Raw genomic sequence first — 16571 nt, 5'->3', positions numbered from 1 at the left:
GTGGTTTCAAACCACATTTCGAGGGGGAGAATGTTTGTCTCATTTAATTTGAGACATCATGTTCACTTCTCCTACTTAGATCATGTAAAACTAAGCAAAATATATGTGTTAATTCTCTAATTAAGATGGAACAACGAGAAATCTCGGTTGGAGAATGTATGAAAATCACACACTAATGTCGGTTCTCTAATTAAGATGCAACAAGTCTTATTTAGAAGAATGAATGAAAAACACTCCCTTTATTATGTTAATGTGTACTTAATCCCTTATGAGAATTATGAAGCACACATGAATGCTAAAGTGGAAAGCTTGCCATTGTAATGACCATCATGATGTAACATGTCGATTATATATCTGACCAACGTTGTTTATAATCAGATGTCACATTTCACTCAAGTGGAAAGTTTGTCTATATCATGTGGCTTGTGGTTATATTTTGACTAATGTCATTTATAATCATTTGTCACAATTCAATTATGGAGTTATTTTCCATGTTCATCCCAACGGTGTTGTGGTTTAGAACTGAGATGATTATTATCAAGATATTGGATATGTTTCCCATCTTTTAAATAAAGTGACCATCGGGAAAACCTGGAGCGTATGAACATGAATCGTAAGGATAACTCCATTAGATCTTTGTTCATATGTATCAGGTAAGTTTACAAGAAATACCTATTGCACCACTTAATGTTAAAACTTAACAATTTTCCGTGATTGATAATGTGTCTGAACGATCATCTTAGAGGCTTCTGTGATAATGCTCTAATGATTTATGGAACTCAGTAGTGTTTCCTCGGTGAGTTGTTATGACGCTTGTGTTATTATTATAACATGCTCTTGTGTTTACTAAGTTAAGAATGTACGTATGACTCAACTGTAAGGTTTCATCAAATAGGAGGTATGTTGCCTCAGGAAATTCAATTATAAAATAATATGAGCGTTAGGACAGTCATACCATAAAACCAGTGGGAGTAAGTTTACTACCTTGTGAAGATGGAATATTTTTTTGGGCGGGCCAAGAAATTTCTATCTTCTATTTATGGCATAAAGGAACTTAGTGCTGACATATACTTTGTTTGTATCGAGTTTCGCCAAGATGTGAGTCCAAAAGGAGTATAAGTTCTATTATGACGTACGACATACGTTGATAGACTATGAAAGAAATTTTTTTGTGGTAGTAATCTATCGCACCTGCTACTAAAGTCAAGGGAAATAAAGGTGGACATTTTATTGTCCAAGGAACCATTATGAACTAATCAGATAATGTCGGTTCCTTATGCTTCAACTGTCAGAAGCCATACGTGTATTTAAGTATGAACATGCCCTATTTATGATCGGGATAATTGGCGAGTAAGTCCAGAAATGGACCACTGGAAAGGCCGCACAAAAGTCTTGCAGTATATGCATGGCAATAATGTTTACATGCTCACTAATAAGATGTATGGTAACCTTGATATCGTAGGTTATTGAGACATTGTTTTTGCGAGGTGTGTGGGATATTAGGTTTCCACGTCATGTTGCATCCTCACCTCAGCATATGGAGCTATATCATGGAAAAGCTCCAGTATAACATTGATGGCATTAGTATGATGCAATTCATTATGTGGCATGTTAAGAGACCATTGGGAAGGTTGTATGTCGAAAGAATTTTATTTCCCGAGTTAAGAGTGGTAGACAACATCTCTAAGCCACTTACTACGATGATGATCACGCAGTCCTCTATGCGAGTAACAACAAGTCATTCGGTGTAGCCAAAACCGTCGACAATATGTTTCATGTTGTGAAAGATAGAGTCCGGAATGAAACATATGATGCTTGATTTTTAAGTTTTTGCGGTACCGCTTACTAAGGCTTACCATTTACCCGTTTATGTTATGTTGCCGGCATGGGTTAGGAAAGCCTTTTGATCCTAGAAATTAGGACCATCTTATAAACCAACCCCATAAAGTCTTATGGTTTTCATTTTGAGATAGAATGATGTACTATTGGCAATGAGGTTCAATAACATCTCATTGGTCATTGTGACACATTATTTTGGTATGTTATTTCTATCGAGAGTGGGCTTATGTTGTTTGTTGACCTTACGATCAAGGGGGAGAATGTTGGAATTGATCTTAGGTCATAACATACCGAGAGAAAAGGGGGGAGCCCCACCACGTCCGTGCAATGATCGGAAGCGCACCAACAGTTTGGTTTCGGCCCTAGGTCCACCTAGCGTGACATATAAGAGGAGGAGATTGTACCCATCTAGGACATACAGACTTACGGGAATATCCCAACTCCTAACCACCGATCCAAAAAGATCGCTAGGGGGACTCAGAAGATCGACTACCACCGTCGTCCACCGCGGTCAGTGCCGACGGCTTCCTGCTGCCATCAATGCCTCCCTGCCCCTGCTCTTCTACCACGGCCATCTCCCTGTTGCTGCTGGAGATCACAAGATGCAGCCATGGTCTACACAAGGGGTGCATCGAGCAGGCAGAAGCTCCTCCTGGAACCTGTAAGAAATCCCAAATCATGTTCTGTCATATGTACATTAGGTGTTCTACTCCTAGACTTAAGATCCTGTGACGTTTATCTCTAAAGATTATTTCTAACAGTATCTACACCCTACATGAAAAGAAAAAAATTAGTTGTAATTAAATAAAAAGTAGAAAAATTATGAAAATGTTTTTTAAATAAACTTACCTTCCTTTGTACCTCGAAATTCTTGTCTTAGATAAGAATTTTGGGATGGAGATAATACTTGTGAAAAGGTAAAAAAACCTTGACTGTTTTTAAATAGATAAGATTTTTTGGTCAAAATAGTGTGAATAATGACCCTATAATAGCAAATAATTTTTTTTTTGAACATTGAAAACAACAGGAGAGGCTCCTACTGTTGCTTTATTATAAGGGGGGCATTTTACATTTTACATTTTGTACATAGCCAAAAGGCTAGGGGGGAAAAGCAAAAGTCTACATTTTACACAGAGGAATTTTGGTGAACAACCAAGGTTTGAATCAGTCCTTGGATAAAAGTATTGGTATCCCCCTTTGTCATGAATGTTAAGATCTCTAGGTCCTTAAGCATCCTCAACCAGTCCAAGTGTGAGGCCACCTCACCATCAAACAACACTTTGTTTCTTTGTTTCATTCCACGCTGCTAGAATCGTGATTTTTTTGAAGGCAGGTTTGCACCAAGTTGTGAGAGACGTATCAAACATTACCTGGATGTCATCATTTGTCCCCCATTGTATTCCAATTGTTTCCCAGCACCTTTTAGCAAATAAATTTTCAGCCCGCTTCAGTGCTTGTAGTTGCCGTTAGGCGGTCTACGGGTTTGGATGTAATTTTCATTATTTCTTGTGTTTGTTGTACTGCCATTGAAGATGAATAGATCGAAAGTTTTCCCGTAAACTAATAATAATAATAATTTCTGTTTTTTCCTTGAAGTCAACTCTGGGCTTATTTTCCATGAAAATTTATATACTAGTGCAAAAGAAAATTAAGTTTATTGTAAAAAACTTCTGAACTACCTTTACTTTTTTGTAACTATTAAATATTTCCCCCATATAAGCTGTAGGGACCAAGACTCTAAGGGCGTGTTTGGTTGCAGTTTGCTACAGTACCCCCATTGCATGTCCATCTCCAGCCAGCCTGGTTCTTCATATGCAGCCTCATATGCAGCAGATGCAACCTGTTTGGTTGCCTGCATCGCATGAAGGGGCACTTACCCCCTGCTGTCTGATTGCCGTTTTTGTGCTTAGGGTGTGAGCAGATGCAAACTTCAGCTGTTTGGTTGCAAATAATGTTTGTGTTCTGCTCACCCCATTCAAATGTGGTGGCCTTACCACCACACGATCATCACAACATCAAGCACAAATGAGATCAAACAAAGCAAGCAACCAAATGAGATCAAACAAAACAAGAACGGAAATGATAGCAAACTAATTAGATTAACAGCATGGGTATCCTCCTTCTCTGCTCCACGCCAGGGTGCTGCTCCTGGCCAAAATATTAACAAGTTCACAGCACAAGTACCATAAGTTCTAGCGACACACCATAACAAGTTCAACACTAACACCTTAGTTAACTACATTGCATGCTCAATGTCACCAACGCAGCTGTGCCTGCTACAACGAAACCTGCACATGACCGAGGAGTCATGGTTCTAGATTTGGACCTTCAGGCCGAGTCCTGAGATGCGCACAACGACGAGGTCGCCGGGGACGATCCGGTGGCGGCGGCAGAAGTAATTCCAGCCGCGGCCAAGCACCATGTGCCCCTCGAAGTTCTGGACCTGCACTCAGAACGCGCACTGCTTGTTCGCCGACAGCCTGACCACACGCGGGAGCCGCTTGATGACCAGCCACTCGTTCATCACCTCCACGAACTTGCGAGGGATGACGAGCATGGCGAGGTCCTCGTTGTCCTTGATCTGCAGGTAGAAGCGCAGCGGCTCCTGGCCCCCCTCCTCGTGGCCGGTCCTCGAAGATCGTCCCCTTGAATGAGGCAGGCTCATGAAGGCGACCCTGCTAGGTAGGTCCACTCTCTTGAGCCACCTGTTCGTGGGGATGAGATCCTTAGCGCCCTCAGCTCCGGCCACCACCTGAGATCCTCCACCCGCCACGTCCCAGTCACTCTTCAGTATCTTGTCAGGTAAGATGACAAGTATTAGAGGTTCTTGCAAAATGAACAACCACTGATCAGTGCCATTAGCTCTTCTGCAAATGCCACTGATCATTTGCACTAGCACTACAGCAAATGGCACTGATCAGAGACATTTGCCCAAGAGCAAATGCCACTGATTAGTGCCATTTGCTCTTGGGCAAGCGCCACTGATCAATGGCACTTGCTCAAGAGCAAGTGCCACTGATTAGGGGACTTGCCCAAGAGCAAGTGGCACTGATCAGTGGCATTTGCTCATGAGCAAATGCCACTGATCAGTGGCATCTGGTCTTCTGCAACTGCCACTCATCAGTGCACTATCCAAAGCATGGGAACATCTAAAAATAGCACCCATGTGCACCCATGCACATTTGGCAGCATCCTAAAATGGTCCTACTACATGCACGTATAACAATCTAGAGCATGCAACACAAACCCTAGCTTGAACATGTATGTAGCAACATGAACAACAACATGAACATGATCCTAGCTTGAACATGAACATGCCATTTGCATGAACACAGATCTTAGCAAGACCCTAGCATGAACACAGATCCTAGCAAAGCACACTAGCATTGGGGATTCTAGCATGAACACACATCCTAGCATGAACACATATCCTAGGAAAGCACTAGCAGAAGAACATTATCCTAGAACACACACTGTAGCAAACAAGAACAGATCGGTCGGATTCGATTCGATTGGGATCACATCGAATCGGATCTACTCGAATCCTATCTAATCCTATCAAATCCACTAAGTACTAGCACATGCCTAAGAAAGAAACCCCTAATCTACATCTACAAGCAATCATGGGGGATTCTTTGACTCACCGAAGCTTGCGCAGTCACAGCGAACCGAGGCCAGGGTGAAAACCCCGGCGGGAAGGAGAGAGGTGGCGGAGTAGAGGAGGAGCTGGCCCTAGGGACGGCCGGCGGCATCGTCCCCATGCTCATGGCCACGCCGGAGGTCGAGGAGGACGGTGCGCCGACAGGAGAAAACCCTTGGACAGGGGTCAAGAAACCCCCCTGCCCAATGGGGTCCCAAGAAGCGGCGGCTCTGTGGACGGCGTCGGTGCCAAGCACACGACCACGAGGTCCAAAAACGGCGGCGGAGCAGGAACGGACGACACCTGAAAGTCCAACTAATCCCTGGTTGGTTTTGGTAATTCATAACAACATATAGCTCATTGAACTAATATCCTTCCAAGTTAATTATTTCAGAAAGTTCAATGATTGGTATGGCATGGACTAGAGACGTGGACCCCTCAAAATGCTAAGGACAAATATTGGCAAAATCTCAAGACTCTTAATTTCTATTTTGGTGATCCAAGATCACATTTAGTCCATAGGAAAAGCCAATACTATTAAAAGGGATGAGGTGTTGCTTAATGGTCTACTTGCTCAAAATGCTTAGTGATATGCTCCAAAGCCCTCAACCATTTTATCATATCCAAATATGTCCTAAACCTAAAGTCAAACTCGGCCCCACCGATTTGATTCATCCGGCGCCACCGAGTTAACTTGACATAGCCATAGCCAGAAACCCTAATCAGTTTGGTCTCACTGATAAGGATATCGGTCTCACCGAGATGGGATTGCAAACTCTTTGTTTCCCTTCGTAACTGTAAGTGCATCTAGTGCCCCTTAGCGATTTTGGTGTATTGAAGACTTATAGGTTAAGGATATAATGTGTTTGTGAGTATACACAGGTCTATAATTCTATGAGGAGTTTTATATTTACAGAGAAAGTAGACCCCTAAAAATGAATGTCTTCGACTGAAGACTTCGGATGTCTGAAGACTTTCTGAAGACTTTGAAAGTGAAGAAATTGGTGTGACCATGAAGACTTGGTATTCATATGAGGAACATGAAGCGTGAAGACTTTTGTTTTCGTAGTTACATTTTCTCTTTCTTGAGTCATAGGAAACACCGTACTGTTAAAGGGGGTCGAGGAAATACTAAGGAAAATTTTCCAAGTGATGCTCATCTCAAAATCCTACACCTACCAATCCCTTCGAGTGAAGCCTTTGGAAATCTCATGCAGCTCAGTCAATTTCTTCAGTGACAGAGATGAAGTTCTTCTGGTCTCTGAGGAATTTGTTCTGACGGAGGAGTTAGGAATTTGCCAGTGCGGATTGCCTACAAGTGAGGAACATGATAGCCCTGAGGAATTTCAACCTCAAATTTCCGACCGTTGTTGTGCTACGCGCCAGCTGTCCCAAAATATCTACCCACCTAGCGGTCATATCATTGAAGGGCATTTATGTCTTATCATGTCGGGCTGCTCCCTAGGCTATAAATAGCCGCCCCCTACAACCACTAGCTGGTTGGCTGCTTCGAAAGAAACTGACACTTGTCATTGAGAGCATCCCATCCTCCGAGGACTTTGAGCAAAAATCATCAAGTGAGGAAAACCCAAACCCAAACACCTACAAACCCAAAGTGATTGAGCATCACTGAAGAGATTGATCCTGCGTGGATCCCATGCTTGTTACCTTTGAAGACTGTGCATCTTCCAGATGGTTAGGCGTCATGGTCTGAGCATCCAAGAGGAAATTGTGGATCGCCGAGTGACCGAGTTTGTGAAGGTTTGGAAGTCACCTGAAGACTTACCACGAGTGATTGGGCGAGGTCTGTGTGACCTTAGCTCAAGGAGAATACGGTGAGGACTGTGTGTCCGGGACTGTGTGTCCTCAGGTTTAAATACCTAGCCGCTCCAACCAGACGTACAACTGTCACAACAGTTGGAACTGGTCTACCGAATCATTATCTTCACCAAGCCTACTGGTTCTATTTCCTCAACTCTTTCATTTCCTCAGTACTGTGTTGAGTGCTTGTTCATATCTGTTTGAAGACTTTGACTGGAGACTTTCTCAATTTTCTCAGTTCAATTTCTTCAGTCTGTTTGTCTTCATCCTGCTTATCCTGTGTTCACGCTTTCTGTACTCTGTGCTTGTTTTCATTACATCATGATGACCATGCTTATGTTCTGTTATGTTTGCATCTGAGTACTTATTCCGCTGCAAGTAGTTCTTCGCTTAGGAATTTCCTCACCCTGAAATTCCTCAATGAAGAATTCATAAAAATCGCCTATTGACCCCCTCTAGTCGACTAAACACACTTTCAATTGGTATCAGAGCAAAGTACTCCCTTGTTCTGTGTGATTTTGGTTTAACCGCCTGGAGTTTCAGTTATGTAGACCGCAGGAATGAAGACTGTGTCATGCCCCATCTTTGACGGTCGTGATTATCCCAAGTGGAAGGCCATGATGAAGAAGCGACTCATGGCGATGAACAGCGAGCTGTGGACAGTCACTGAGATTGGACTCACCGATCTGTGCAAGATGGAGGAGGCTGATGACATTCGCAAGTACACACTTCTCAACCTCACGACAAAGGACGTCATCTGCCCTTGTGTGTCTCCAAATCAGTTCAGGAATATTGTGCATCTCAGCCATGCAAAGCTCATCTGGGACCGACTCCCTGAGGTCTATGAAGGTCATAGATCTGACCGTGATCCCTGGTTTGAGGATTTCATGGTATCGCGCAAGGCTATGACTTTTGAGCCAGAATCATCATCCTCTACACCATGCCTTATGGCAAAAGATGCCAAGGTAACTGAATGCTACCTATCTAAGTCCAATGATGATGAATCTGGTGATGAATTTGGACCCAGCTATACCAAACTTGCTTCCCTTGCCACTAAACAACAAAGAGCTTTGGAAAAAGTTCAATACATGCTGGATAAGAGCAATGATATGTTGGGTGAAGAAATGGATCAGTCGAAAGCTTTGGCTGAAAGTTTTCAGAGACTTCAGACTAAGTTTGACAACCTTCAAAGTCATCATAACACTCTCTTATCTGATGATGAGAAGCTTTCTTATGAATTTCTTCAAAGAAAGCAAGATCTTGAGAATCTAAGGGTGAGTTATGAAGATCTTCAGAAGCAACATGATTCATTACTTGCTTAACAAATCAGTGCTGCTCAAGAAGAATTCATTCCTCCATGTTCGAAGTGCATTGAACATGAATCTGCTAAATGTTCACGTGAATGTTCAAATGCTTCTAATGCTACAAATTCTTCACCTGTCTCTGCTATCACTAATTCCTCATCTGAGGACATTGCTTGTATCACTGATGATGCAGGGCTGAAGGAATTGTATATGACAGGCATGTACAAAAGCCTCAAAGGGCATCAGGCTCTTTGTGATGTGCTTAAAAAGAAGATCCTCAACAGGAACCTTAGGAAAGAGGGTATTGCCTTTGAGAGGAAACTCAATGCTAATGGAACATACTGGAAGCCTGAGCAGTTCCCCAAAACCTCATGGGTTGCTGCAAAGGGACCTCCAGTAGATCCATCTACTTTATCTGGCTTTACATGTGAATCTCCTCATTCTTCTGATGAGTCATTTGACTCCAACTATAAACTGTTCAAAAATCAGAATGGTGAAGTATTTGCTAGATATGTTGGCACTAACTACAGGAACGGTTCCCCTATGAAGAAAATCTGGGTTCCCAAAAGGTGCCTTGAAAGTCTTCTGGTGAATGTCATCATGACACCACCTGTGAAGAATAGGAACCCCAGATTAAATTCTTCATATGGATCCAAGTCCTCATATGGACCAAATTCCTCACATGGATCAAATTCCTCAAAAGGATCAAATTCCTCATATGAACATCATCATGCTAACACTTCTGTTTCGCAGGGAAGGCCTAAGGGCTATGAATATGAGCATTATTCTTCTAACCATTATGTTCATAAGTCCTCAAAGAATTTCTCTACTTATTCATATGCTTACCCTAACTCCTCTTATGTGAAACGAAGTGGACTGGCTTCTATGCCACCATTCTCTTATGGAGCTCGCAGAATGATGAACTCTTTGCCACCCCTTCAGATGTGGGTGGTGAAGAAAAGGAACTAATCTCTTATGCAGGGTCAGGTCTCCAGACGTACTTAAACATCTGAAGAATTTGCCGGAGACCTGAATGTGCTTGAAAGGACGCAAGCTATATCTGTTCTATTGCTTGATGAATTTGATCTGATGAATTTGATGTCATATTCTTCACTGATGAAGTATATGAGCTCATAAGCTGCACTAATTCATCTGCAGGATGATCAACCCAAAGCCACTGAGTGGGTCCTCGATAGTGGATGTACAAATCACATGACTGGTGACAAGGATCTATTGATGGACGCTCCCTTATCCCCATCGCATCTGAAGTATATCACCTTCGCTGACAAAGGCAAAAGCAAGGTATTGGGTCTAGGTAAGGTTGCGATCTCAAAGGATCGACACATGGACAAAGTCATGCTTGTCGAGTCCTTAGGAACAACCTCATGTCAGTCTCAATGCTTTGTGATATGGTTGTTATCTTTGGCAACTATTGTTGTGTTGTGATCATGGAAGCTGACCATTCCAAAGTCTTCGAAGGCTTTAGGAGAGGAGATCTGTATATTGTTGATTTCTCTACAGGGCCACAACCAGCTATATGCCTACTTGCAAAAGCTTCAGAAGGCTGGCTATGGCATCGACGACTTGGTCATGCTTGATAACCCACAAGTATAGGGGATCGCAACAGTTTTCGAGGGTAGAGTATTCAACCCAAATTTATTGATTCGACACAAGGGGAGCCAAAGAATATTCTCAAGTATTAGCAGTTGAGTTGTCAATTCAACCACACCTAGATAACTTAATATCTGCAGCAAGGTATTTAATAGCGAAGTAGTATGGAAGTAACGGTAGCGGTAGCAAAAGTAACACAGTAATAGTTTATACTAATTGTAACAGTGGCAACGGAAAAGTAACTAAGCAAAGATCAATATGTGAAAAGCTCGTAGGCATTGGATCGGTGATGGAAAATTATGTCGGATGCGATTCCTCATGCAATAGTTATAACATAGGGTGACACAGAACTAGCTCCAATTCATCAATGTAATGTAGGCATGTATTCCGAATATAGTCATACGTGCTTATGGAAAAGAACTTGCTTGACATCTTTTGTCCTACCCTCCCGTGGCAGCGGGGTCCTATTGGAAACTAAGGGATATTAAGGCCTCCTTTTAATAGAGTACCGAACCAAAGCATTAACACATAGTGAATACATGAACTCCTCAAACTACGGTCATCACCGGGAGTGGTCCCGATTATTGTCACTTCGGGGTTGCCGGATCATAACACATAATAGGTGACTATAGACTTGCAAGATAGGATCAAGAACTCACATATATTCATGAAAACATAATAGGTTCAGATCTGAAATCATGGCACTCGGGCCCTAGTGACAAGCATTAAGCACAGCAAAGCCATAGCAACATCAATCTCAGAACATAGTGGATACTAGGGATCAAACCGTAACAAAACTAACTCGATTACATGGTAAATCTCATCCAAACCATCACTGTCCAGCAAGCCTACGATGAAATTACTCACGCACGGCGGTGAGCATCATGAAATTGGTTATGGAGGAAGGTTGATGATGACGATGGCGACGGATTCCCCTCTCCGGAGTCCCGAACGGACTCCAGATCAGCCCTCCCGAGGGAGATTAGGGCTTGGCGGCGGCTCCGTATTGTAAAACGTGATGAATCCTTCTCTCTGATTTTTTTCTCTCCGAATGTGAATATATAGAGTTGGAGTTGAGGTTGGTGGAGCACCAGGGGGCCCACGAGGCAGGGGGCGCGCCCCCACCCTCGTGGACAGGGTGTGACGCCCCCGATTTGACCGTACACTAATCATACACGCAAATGTGTACGATCAAGATCAGGGACTCACGGGAAGATATCACAACACAACTCTAAAACATAAATAAGTCATACAAGCATCATAATACAAGCCAGGGGCCTCGAGGGCTCGAATACAAGTGCTCGATCATAGACGAGTCAGTGGAAGCAACAATATCTGAGTACAGACATAAGTTAAACAAGTTTGCCTTAAGAAGGCTAGCACAAACTGGGATACAGATCGAACGAGGCGCAGGCCTCCTGCCTGGGATCCTCCTAACTACTCCTGGTCGTCATCAGCGGGCTGCACGTAGTAGTAGGCACCTCCAGTGTCGTAGGTGTTGTCGTCGACGGTGGCGTCTGGCTCCTGGACTCCAGCATCTGGTTGCGACAACCAGGTGGAAAGGAAAGGGGGAAAAGAGGGAGAGAAGCAACCGTGAGTACTCATCCAAAGTACTCGCAAGCAAGGAGCTACACTACATATGCATGGGTATATGTGTAAAGGGCCATATCGATGGGCTGAACTGCAGAATGCCAGAATAAGAGGGGGATAGCTAATCCTGTCGAAGACTACGCTTCTGGCCACCTCCATCTTTCAGCATGTAGAAGATAGTAGATGGTAAGTTCACCAAGTAGCATCGTATAGCATAATCCTACCCGGCGATCCCCTCCTCGTCGCCCTGTTAGAGAGCGATCACCGGGTTATATCTGGCACTTGGAAGGGTGTGTTTTATTAAGTATCCAGTTCTAGTTGTCATAAGGTCAAGGTACAACTCCGGGTCGTCCTTTTACCGAGGGACACGGCTATTCGAATAGATAAACTTCCCTGCAGGGGTGCACCACATAACCCAACACGCTCGATCCCATTTGGCCAGACACACTTTTCTGGGTCATGCCCGGCCTCGGAAGATCAACACGTCGCAGCCCTACCTAGGCACAACAGAGAGGTCAGCTCGCCGGTCTAAACCCTATGCGCGCAGGGGTCTGGGCCCATCGCCCATTGCACACCTGCACGTTGCGTACGCGGCCGGAAGCAGACCTAGCCCCCTTAATACAAGCGCGAGCTTACGGTCCAATGCGGCGCGCGCCACTCAGTCCCTGACGTCAAAAAGAGCTTCGGCTGATACCACGATGTCGTGATACCCATAACTACTCCCGCGTAGATGGTTAGTGCGTATAGACCAAATGGCCAGACTCAGATCAAATACCAAGATCTCGTTAAGCGTGTTAAGTATCCGCGAACGCCGACCAGGGCCAGGCCCACCTCTCTCCTGGGTGGTCTCAACCTGCCCTGTCGCTCCGCCATAAAGCAACAGTCGGGGGCCGTCAGGAACCCAGGCCCACCTCTACCGGGATGGAGCCACATGTCCTTTCAGCCCCCTCATCAGCATCACTTGCGGGTACTCCTCGAGCCGACCCGACTTTAGTCACCACATGTGTCATGTATATAAAGTATATAGTATATACCCGTGATCACCTCCCGAAGTGATCACGACCCAGTAGTATAGCATGGCAGACGGACAAGAGTGTAGGGCCACTGATGGAACACTAGCAACCTATACTAAGCAGTAGGATAGCAGGTAAGGGTAACAACCGTAGCAACAATGACAGGCTATGTATCAGTATATGATTAATCGAAAGCAGTAACATGCTACACTACTCTAATGCAAGCAGTATAGATAAGGAATAGGCGATATCTGGTGATCAAAGGGGGGGGGGGCGGCTTGCCTGGTTGCTCTGGCAAAAAGGGTTCGTCGTCGATGTAGTCGATCACAGGGGTACCGGCATCGGTCTCAGGGTCTACCGGAAAGAAGTAACGAAGGGGGAACACAATAAATAACAGAGCAATCAAAGCATCACAAAGCATAACATGACAAACGCGGTGCTAGATGTGCCCTAACGCGGTAGTAGGTGATATCGGCAAAGGGGGGAAACATCCGGGAAAGTATTACCGGTGTTTCGCGTTTTTGGACAGATGAACCGGAGGGGGAAAGTTGTGTGTTTGCTATGCTAGGAATGTGTGGCGGGCGAACGGGCTGCGTATGCGGATTCGTCTCATCGTTCTGAGCAACTTTCATGTACAAAGTTTTTCCATCCGAGCTAAGGTTTGTTTTATATTAATTTTAAAAGATTTAATCAATTTTCTAAAATTAAATTAATTCAAAAATTATATTAAATGAAAATGCTAAGTGCACCTACTAGAGTGTACACATCAATGCACACACAGGGTGACGTGTGGGGCCAGTGGGGTGTTGAGTCAGCAGGGTCAACAGTCAACATTAACTGGGTTGACTGGTCAAAACTGGGCAGTGGGGCCCAGATGTCATTGGGCCATTATATTAAACATATTGTTTATTTTGCCTAGTTAGTGGTGGGGCCATTAGTAGTGTGTAAGGTGTTGGGTTAGTGGCCTGTAATTAGATTAGCATCTAATCTAATCCTAGCAGGGCCCAGGTGGCAATGGCACTAGCCGGCCACTGTGTGGCTGTGCCTCACGCATGAGCGCACACATGGGGCGCTCGCGGCCAGCGCCAGCCGCAACACTGGTGGCCGAGCAAGCAGACGGCTGGGCGAGCGGACAGCGCAGGCATGCGTCGGGGCAATCGGACGGCTGCGGGATGCGGCGAGGAGCAGGGGAAAGCAGAGGCAGCAGCAGGAAGTAGCGGCAGCAGAAAGCAGTAGCGCCAGTTGCAGCAAGAAGTAGAAGCGGCAACGGCAATAGCCAGCAGCAGCGCGGGCGGGCACGGCCAAGCCGCGATGGATGCACGCTCGGGCGGCGCAGGGGCACGGCCAGGGGCGCGCGTGAGCACGGCCACGCGGCGGTGAGCACGAGCGGCGGCCGGAGCGTGAGCAACAGGAGGGCGGAGCGGGCGACAGCAGCACACACGCAGCGGGCATGGCAATGGCCAGAGGCAAGTGCGGGCTCGCGCGAGCGGCTGTGGACGTGCGCGCCGGCGAGGCACAAGTGCGTGGGGCGCGGTTGGGCGTCCACGTGCGGTCAGGGGCTTAGGCTGGAGCAGCACGGGCATACGGGCGTGACCACGGGCACAGACGGGCCAAACTCCGGCCATGGCGACTGGTCCTCATGGGGCGACGTCTACGGCGTCAGATCGAGGGGGAAAAGCGAGGGAATCGAGAGATGAGCTCACCGTGGAGGCACAAGTAGGCCCGGTGGGAGCTCAGGAGCGCAGGGTTGGACGAATTTGGAGATGAAAGTCGGCGGCGACCGGGGAAGAAGAAGCTCGATCCGCACGATGTAGAGGCGCCGAACTCGAACGGATGGTTGTAGATGGCGTAGACGAACACTACGGAGCTCCTGAACTTGTTGCATCGACGAGGGGAGTCCGGTGGCCGCGGGATCGGCGCAGCGACGGCGACGACCACATCGGGTGCCTCTCCAGATCGGGGAGGAGAGCGAGGGGTAAGAGGGGGGTAGTGGCTAGGGTTTGACCAGGGTCACGGGGTCGAGGGAGAGGGGCGAAGGGGGTCTTGTAGTCGAGGGGGAGGCGTGGATGGCCGGCACCTGGCCGAGGCGCCATGGATGGCCTCCACGCCCTCCTGTGAACAGGAGGTGGGAGAAGGGCGGCTGGGCTAAGCCTCCCCAGCCACATGGGCCTAAGCGCCCAGTCGTTTAGGTTTTCTTTTTTTTTTTACTGTTTTTCTTTTTATCTACTATTTTATGTAAAGTTAATCCGCCAAATTGATTTTGTAAAATTATGAAACTTGGCTCATAATTTGTATTGCAATTTTGGACGCTGCCACAAAAAGTTTAGAGTTATTTTGAATTTTTTAAATCATGTTTAAAACTTAAGTGGTTCATTAAGATGATAAGGGACCACTTCAGAAATTACTAGGGATTAACTGGTGAGTCAAGTAATGTTGGTTTAATCATGACAATTAGTTAGCGAATACTTGTAACCCAATGAACATTTTTAATTTACCTTTTGAAAGAACTAATAATTTGACTCGTATTTTGAATTCGAATTTGAGTTTGATTTGGAACAAAGTGATCATTAGCAAGAAAAATGTGATGGCATGGCACCATTAGTGAGTGATTACTGTAGCTTAACTACCGGGGTGTTACACAGGGTGTGGGCCCCCTGGCCTTGATTCTTTCGCCAGTATTTTTTATTAATTCCAAAAATACTCTCCGTGAAGTTTCAGGTCATTCCAAGAACTTTTATTTCTGCACAAAAATAACACCGTGGCAATTCGGCTGAAAATAGCGTCAGTCCGGGTTAGTTCCATTCAAATCATGCAAGTTAGAGTCCAAAACAAGGGCAAAAGTGTTTGGAAAATTAGATACGATGGAGACGTATCAACTCCCCCAAGCTTAAATCTTTGCTTGTCCTCAAGCAATTCAGTTGACAAACTGAAAGTGATAAAGAAAAACTTTTACAAACTCTGTTTGCTCTTATTGTAAATATGTAAAGCCAGCATTCAAGTTTTCAGCAAAGATTATGAACTAACCATATTCACAATAACATTTAGGTCTTATGTTTACTCATATCAATGGCATAATCAACTAGAGAGCAATAATAATAAATCTCGGATGACAACACTTTCTCAAAACAATCATAATATGATATAACAAGATGGTATCTCGCTAGCCTTCTCTGAGACCGCAAAACATAAATGCAGAGCACATATGAAGATCAAGGACTGACTAAACATTGTAATTCATGGTAAAAGAGATCCAGTCATAGTCATACCCAATATAAATTAATAGTAATGGATGCAAATGACAGCGGTGCTCTCCAGCTGGTGCTTTTTAATAAGAGGGTGATGACTCAACATAAAAGTAAATAGATAGGCCCTTCGCAGAGGGAAGCAGAGATTTGTAGAGGTGCCAGAGATCGATTTTGAAATAGAGATAAATAGTATTTTGAGCGGCATACTTTCATTGTCAACATAACAACCGAGAGATCTCGATATCTTCCATGCTACACACATTATAGGCGGTTCCCAAACAGAATGGTAAAGTTTATACTCCCCCTCCACCAACAAGCATCAATCCATGGCTTGTTCGAAACAATGAGTGCCTCCAACTAGCAACAACCCTGGGGGAGTTTTGTTTGCAATTATTTTGATTTGATTTGCTTAGAGCATGGGACTGGGCATCCCGGTGACCAGCCATTTTCTCGTGAGTGAGGAGCGGAGTCCAGTCCTCTTGAAAATAACCCGCCTAGCATGGAAGAT

The 16571-nt window shown here is 45.0% G+C and overlaps 1 long non-coding RNA gene across 1 annotated transcript; it reads right to left on the bottom strand.

Moving 5' to 3' along the window:
• Nucleotides 1-11447: 11447 nt before the first annotated feature.
• Nucleotides 11448-14978, bottom strand: LOC141042452 (uncharacterized). The gene is made up of 3 exons (XR_012205272.1): nt 14522-14978; nt 13101-13172; nt 11448-11753 (listed from the first exon to the last, which is right to left on the bottom strand). It is a non-coding gene; the product is annotated as an uncharacterized lncRNA (long non-coding RNA).
• Nucleotides 14979-16571: the final 1593 nt, after the last annotated feature.

The sequence above is a fragment of the Aegilops tauschii genome, chromosome 3, assembly GCF_002575655.3.
Source record: "Aegilops tauschii subsp. strangulata cultivar AL8/78 chromosome 3, Aet v6.0, whole genome shotgun sequence".
Taxonomy (NCBI): domain Eukaryota; kingdom Viridiplantae; phylum Streptophyta; class Magnoliopsida; order Poales; family Poaceae; genus Aegilops; species Aegilops tauschii.
Note: the sequence above shows the minus strand (reverse complement) of the source record. Positions and strands in the feature narration are given on the sequence as shown.